Source organism: Mixophyes fleayi, chromosome 4 (assembly GCF_038048845.1).
Source record: "Mixophyes fleayi isolate aMixFle1 chromosome 4, aMixFle1.hap1, whole genome shotgun sequence".
NCBI classification, from domain to species: domain Eukaryota; kingdom Metazoa; phylum Chordata; class Amphibia; order Anura; family Limnodynastidae; genus Mixophyes; species Mixophyes fleayi.
The window spans coordinates 20,437,677-20,445,175 of record NC_134405.1 but is presented as its reverse complement, the minus strand read 5'-3'; positions in this window follow the sequence as shown (position 1 = coordinate 20,445,175).

Here is a 7,499-nt window from a genome sequence, read left to right as displayed (position 1 = left end):
TCACTTACCGGGGCCCAGTGTGCAAAGCAGGCCTCCTCCAGGCGCTAATGTCGCCATCTTGGATTCGTTTTTATAAATTTCTATATTCATCCATTGGCTGATTGACTGCCATTTCCTCTCTCAGGACCCCAAATTATTTAAGACACCTGTTTTATCAAATTGGTTCCAGATCTTCAAGTCCTGTAGCCTGTTTACCTGCTGGATTATTTGCCTCCTCGGTATCCTGTATCCAAGTCCTTTTTTTTCTCTTCTTGGTATTACTCTAAGTCTATCCTCTACATTTCACCCTCACTATTATGGCTAGACTGAAAGAGTCAGCCGATCTCTGGAACAATATATACGGTGTTCTAATTCTAAATGTTATAATGATTGGGTCGAAGATTTACCATGGGCTGAATTTACATACAACAATGCCACCCATTCCTCATCCAACACATCTAAGTTCTTCTGTGCTCTTAGTCAACATCCTTGTCAGGATTCCAAGCATAAATACTATGGAGAGTTATGGTAATGAAAACAGAATTATTGATAACACGGTTACATGGGGAGCAATAGGTGCAGTGAATGGCTAACGGCAAGTCAGTTCTTAGAGACAGCAGATTCAAGACCTCTGACCAAACAGCACTTTGAGGCACCTATGACCGGATGGAGCCACGAGCGGTGGTAGTCATTAAAACGATGACAATCTCGCCGATACCAGATACTCCGACAGGAATACAGCGAAGGTTTATTGCTCGGCACACTGGTAATACTGACAGCTATAAAGAGTAACCGGAAACTGTGGCGACGAATGAAGAAGCCGGCTGGTAAGGATAATGTTACTTTGAAGCCGCACATTATGTTTGCTGTTCTTAACCTGGTTTTTTTAGAAGGCGCCACCTGTACAATGTATTAGGCTTTCTAAATAACATTTTACAGACAGCGGTTCCTTAAAATAGCAGGTTAAGAACAGCAAACATAATGTGCGCATTCAGCTTACCTGCTGGCTTCTTCATTCGTCGCCACGGTTTACAGCTGTATTACCAGTGTGCTGAGGAATACACCTTCGGTGGATTCCTGTCGGCGTATCTGGTATTGGCAAGATGGTCATCGTAAAAAGGTACCCCACCCGCCATGAGGCACCTCTGGCTGAACAGTACTTTGAGGTACCCCTGACCAAACATAGGGTCAAGATGCATCCTTGGCTGGGCCGTCTAGAGGGACAGCGCCCTCTCTGCAGCAGGCTGGTGGGTAGCTGTCTTGAAAGCAGATTTAAAAGGTAATCCCAAGCTAAATTTATTTTCTGAGTAAATTTAGCTTGGCATTTAAATTAATAGGGGCCAATAGGATTGCTCCATTGGGAGCGAGCTCCCCCCCGACCCCCCCACAGAGATTGAGAGGCAGCCAGTAGAAGGTAGCATCCCGACGATAGATAGTATTAGCTGTCGCGAGCAGCACTGTGGCTCCTAACACAAGTAGGGATAGTTGGGCTAATTACTGTGAATGATAAAAATTAATTCTAATAAAAAAATATGTTACTTAGTTATATGTATTATGCTGTGCACTACAACTTACTAGAATAACTCTTGTTACTTTAAAAAGGACCTACAAGTGTACTCACCTGCAGAGGACTCTTACTGTTGCCGCCAATTGACAAATAGATTGCTAAGCAACCTCTGAAACCATGAAAACAATCGATCAGCAGACTGTAGGAGGAGAAAAAGCATATATATAACTATATTATGCAGAGACTACTTTTATCTCTAGACCATAAGACCACCTTTTGAACCTGATTTAAAATAGTCACATCCATACACTTGATAATGATGACTGTCGTTAAAGTAAAAAGTAATAATGAAATAATTTTTTAAAAATGCCCTTGCTCCTTAGAAGTGTAACCAGTGGCAACCAACACCAGGCTGTGCTGGTCACACCATAACAGAAAGTCATAATGTCAGCTCCAGCCTGATCACAAGCCTGCATTCCATGCAAGACCACCCTCATGGCAACCCAGCAGCCAGGCTGAATAGCACTGGGTTCTTCCCAACCCCAATGGGCTGTTGAGACCAGGGTAATGTGTAAAAGTTAGAAAAACATTTCTGGTGGCATAAGTCCCAACAAACTTTGGCAGTTATTAGCTATTTTCACATGCTGGCACTTGTAGAATTGCAAGTGCCAACATCATTATCATTATCATCAGTTATTTATATAGCGCCACTAATTCTGCAGCGCTGTACAGAGAACTCATTCACATCAGTCCCTGCCCCATTGGAGCTTACAGTCTAAATTCCCTTATACACACACACAGACACAGAGAGAGACTAGGGCCAATTTTTGTTAGCAGCCATTTAATCTACTAGTATGTTTTTGAAGTGTGGGAGGAAAATGGAGCACCCGGAGGAAACCCACACAAACACGGGCATAACATACAAACTCCACACAAATAAGGCCATGGGCAGGAATTTAACTCATACCCCCAGTGCTATGAGGCAGAAGTGCTAACCACTACACCACCATGTTGCCCAACATGCTCTGGCAACCAGGACTCGCAGGAACATGTAGTTCCAAAAAAACGACCTATTTCAAATTTAGGATTAATACAATTTTTCCATTTTATGTTTTTACTCTTACTCACTCAAACCCCTCGTTTGTCATTTTATCGTACTCTTAAATCCATAGTGTGTCTTCTTGTCTTCTCTCCTGCAGTAATCTAATGAGCAGGGGACCCTCATAAATACACTTGAATGAACTTCATAGACAAGGGTCCTATATGACCAATCAGAGACAAACTACTCTGACTGGCTATTTGCAGACGGGCCCCTTTTCATTAATTTGCATCTTGGCTACAAGGTTTTGTGCATCTTATAAATAGTTGTTTTCCCCTTCCTATCGGATTACTACAGAAAGAAGAAGATACATGGAACTTTCAGCATAAAGTGACTACCACCCTATTCTGACCAGGCTGGGGTTTGTACACATTTTGACATGGGAAGCGGACGCTGTTTGTCTCCCACTTATAGGGTGATCATCCCTGCCTGGAGGAGCCTGATGCTGGTTGTAGCTTCAGTCTTTTGTCCGATTGACTGGGATGTTGCTTTTCAGAGGAGCATTGTCCATAAGCACCTGCTGGAAGCTTCTCAAAGTTGTCAAAACAAAATATCAAGAGAGACCAATGGCAGATCAGAAAGAATAACGACTTCCGACCCAATACCAGAATTTAAATATTTAAGCAGTGTTTGGCAGGACGTGGTGTGTCTCTGATAGCTACTGCAGCCAAGTGGTTCTTTTCTGGGAGCTGTCAGACACATGGACAGTGGATTACAGTGAGAGATAGCCCTGAGTGCAGACAAGAAGAGACAGTAGAGTACAATGAGAGTCAGTCCTCTGAGTGTAGACAGAGAGATAGATGAGTACAGGACACAGCTATGAACTAGAGAAACCACTGTGAGTGCCGAAAAAGACAGTTAAGAGTAAGAGATGACGCTCTGAATGCCAACATTCAAGTTGGCAGAGTGAGGAAGGTTTCAGCTCCTGCACTGAGCAAGTTGTTGGTGAGTGCTCTGTGTTTATATACTGAGCAGTAATCAGGACTACTACTATTCTAGATGTTCTTTCCATGTGAAGAAGCAAATATGTTACACAGTGAAAAGGGGAAACCCAGGAATCATACCCAGATCAAGTCACTGCCTCTATGAGAAACATCAATGTCTGCCTACAAAAATAATGAATTAGGTCAGTGGTTCCCAAACTTTCTCAGTTCGAGGCACCCTTAAGGTCATCATAATTTTTCCAAGGCACCCCTAAGCCAAAATAATTACCGGGTAGTCCCGTTTTTAAGTAGTTGGGTCAAAATGACGTAAGATGTATTTAGGCCCCTTCACCATCACATTGTGCCCCTTCATCATATCACTGCGCCCCTTCACCATATTACTCTGTCCCCCTCTTCGCCATCTCTCTATTCCCCTCCTTCAGCGTGTCTCTCTCTGTCCCCCTCCTTCAGCGTCTCTCTCTGTCCCCCTCCTTCAGCGTTTCTCTCTGTCCCCCTTCAGCGTTTCTCTCTGTCCCCCTTCAGCGTCTCTCTGTCCCCCTTCAGTCTCTCTCTGTGTCCCCCTTCAGTGTCTGTGTCCCCCTTCAGTCTCTCTGTGTCCCCCTTCAGTGTCTCTCTGTGTCCCCCTTCAGTGTCTCTCTGTGCCCCCCTTCACTCTCCTTTACTTACCTTCTTTCCTGACGTCCTCTCTACTGCTGCTCCTCACTGAGGCTGACGGACGTTATGACGTCACGCCCAGCAGTCAGTGAGGAGGAGGATCCGGCGCTGGATGATGGGTAAGTTTTTGGTTTTTTTTCTCTTCTTTATCTTGCTCGGGATCGCGGCACCCCTGTGACATCGCCGCGGCACCCCAGGGAGCACAGTTTGGGAACCGCTGAATTAGGTGATTCATTTAGTTACATAATTTAGGTTACATAAGTAAAAGCCTGAAACAAGTAGTATTTTAGGAGAAAAATTGAAAACTAACAAAGGAAGTGGACCTAATGTATTAGTAGGCTACACTTGTAAGTGATTTTTTTTCTCTCTATCAACCCTACATTTACAGACCCTGAAAACTGCAAGACTGCCATAGACTGAATACGCATGAAGACTTACTAAAATCAGAATGTGGGCGTCAGTCACAACATTGGAAACACATTGACAAGTGAAGTGAAGAACATTGGTGATATCTTTACAATTGCACCTGTCAAGTGGTGGGATATATTAGGCAGCATGTGAACAGTCAGTTCTTGAAGTTGATGTGTTGGAAGCAGGAAAAATGGGCAAGCCTAAGAATCTGAGTAACTTTGACAAGGGCCAAATTGTGGCTAGACGACTGGGTCAGAGCATCTCCAAGACGGCAGGTCTTGTGGGGTGTTCCGGGTACACAATGGTTAGTACCTACCAAAAGTGGTCCATGGGAAGAAAACCAGTGAACCGGCAACAGGGTCATAGGTGCCCAAGGGGAGCGAAGGCTAGCCAGTCGGGTCCAATCCCACAGAAGAGCTACTGTAGCACAAATTTCTGAAAAAGTCAATGCTGGCTATGATAGAAAGTTGTAAGAACACACAGTGCATCGCAGCTTAAGCTTGTATTGTCAGAGACCTTTCCTTTATTTAGGATTTACAGTCCGACTCTCTTCACCACCCTCTCCCTCTGTGGGATCGCCACCTGGGGAGACAGACCATTACCCCAATCACTACATTTTACAGTCTTTTGTCCTTCCTTTGCTTGGATCAGTATCAGTGTCATGAAGGTCTTCCGTCTCTCCCCCACAATCTGGAATTTACAGAATTTATGTTGTGAGCGTATAAAACAATGAATAGTTATTAAATGTACAAATACATGTGTGAAATACCTTAAAAAACTATAACTGCAGATATGAGAACTACGCCCTTGAAGAAAAACAGGTGTTTCTTATGGGACAGACAATAGCAGGATGCAAGACTGAAAGCAAACGGCCTGGAGGAAACTACGTAGTACTGGATAAAGGATATTGCCTTATATGTACTTACTGTTGCAAAGAAAGATTTGTCCTTATATGTACTTGTTGTTAATCAGTTAATGCTCGAGCTTAGGTACAAATAAAGGAGCAGTCTGAAAAGACCCTCAGAGCTGATTTTGAAACTGCAACAACTTGTTTGTGTTTCACTTCCTCTCCTGTCAACAAAATTATGCTAATAGGAAATCAGGTTATCAGAGATCGATAATGGGGGCGCTAAGCCTTGGTACCCCAACATTTACTGGGGTTTTCGTCCAGGATAGTCAAAATACCTGCCCAGGACTGACCAGATACCTCCTTAATCTTCGGGAATGGCAGACAAATCCATACGGTGAGTAGTTGAAGTTTTGTGCATTTGCACGTCTCTACTCTATCTGCTCTTCCTGTAAGATATAAGGTGGGGTTCAGTAGGGGGTGGTATAATGGGTATTTGAACAATTACTGAATAACCTGTTTTCCTGACTTATTATTATTTTTGTGAAAAATAGATAAGAGTGAATGTATGTGTTTGTGTCGATACAGGATGTATATAAAAGGATGCAGCCTGGAAGAGACAACAACCACTCCGACCCTCCTGCTCAGCGCATGAGGCGGAGTTGCAGGCACTCACTGAAACATGTATAATGGCAGAAAACCAAAGAGCTAACATATACACAGACTCCAGGTACGCATATGGCGTGGCCCATGATTTTAGGCCAATATGGAAGAGTAGGGACTTTGTGAGATCAGCAGGAAAACCCACCAAGCATGCAGAACAGATAAGGGCTCTGTTTAGAGCTCTGCAGCTACCCAGAAATGTAGTCATATTGAAAGTCCAGGTACACACTAAAGAAAAGACTAGGGAAGATATAGGAAATAGCAAGGCAGATGCTGCTGCTAAACAGACAGCCCTTATGCTCAAGGTGCAGGTCTGTCATGTGATGCAGGGTGAAAACCCTGTAGAGCCTGTAACCCTTGAAATACTGCAGAAGTTCCAAGAACAAGTCTCGATAGACAAAAAAGGCCTGGGAAAAGGTAGCTGCTGCATATCAGGGAGGGCTCTGGAGAACAGATAATAAGTATAGTCTACCCAGAAGCCTATACCCAACGATGACAATTGACACATGGGCTGGTCCACAATTCTAAAGAAGCTATGACCAATATTGTCTTAGGACATTGGATAGCACCAGGATTCAATGCAGCTACTACGGCATATGCAGCAGTCTGTGTGATATGCAGAAAATGCAATCCAGGTCAAATAGTGAAAACCCCACAGAACATACCAAAGCCATTGTACCTATTTCAGAGATTGCAGATTGACTATATACAGCTACCTAGGGTAGGAACATATGAGTATGTCTTTGTGTGTACATATCTATTCTCAAATTGGCCAGAGGCCTGGGCAGTGGCTAAGGCAACAGCTAAAAACACTGCCAAGAAACTGACAAGTGAAGTAATTTGCAGGTATGAAATACCTGAAACAACAGAATCAGACCGAGGATCGTACTTTACGGGGGAAGTAATGCAAAATATAATGAAGGATATGGATATAGAGCAAACCTTTCATACCCCATATAGGCAAGTGGAAATGTGGAAAGATTGAATGGCACATTAAAGTTAAAAATTCAGAAAATGATTGCAGACACAGGAAAAACCAGGGTAGATTGTGTAAATTTAGCTCTATATTCAGTTAGAACAACACCAGGAAAGAAGCATAAGTAGTCCCCTTATGAAATATTATTGGGGGGACGACGACGACGACAAGACAGGGTGTTATTTTCCTCAGCAATTGCAACATAATCATGCAGACCTAACTGATTATTTAATACAGCTTACTAAGATAATTAATGACTAATGTGCACTTTCAAGTTTTCTCCTCCATTCCAGATCCAAATTACTATGCAAGAACCCATGCCTTGCAACCACTTTTATTATTGGCTGGAACCCTGGACCTTTGGACGGTTTGTTCCATATTGTACTCGCCGACATATGGATGGTTATCTCTTAAGAGAA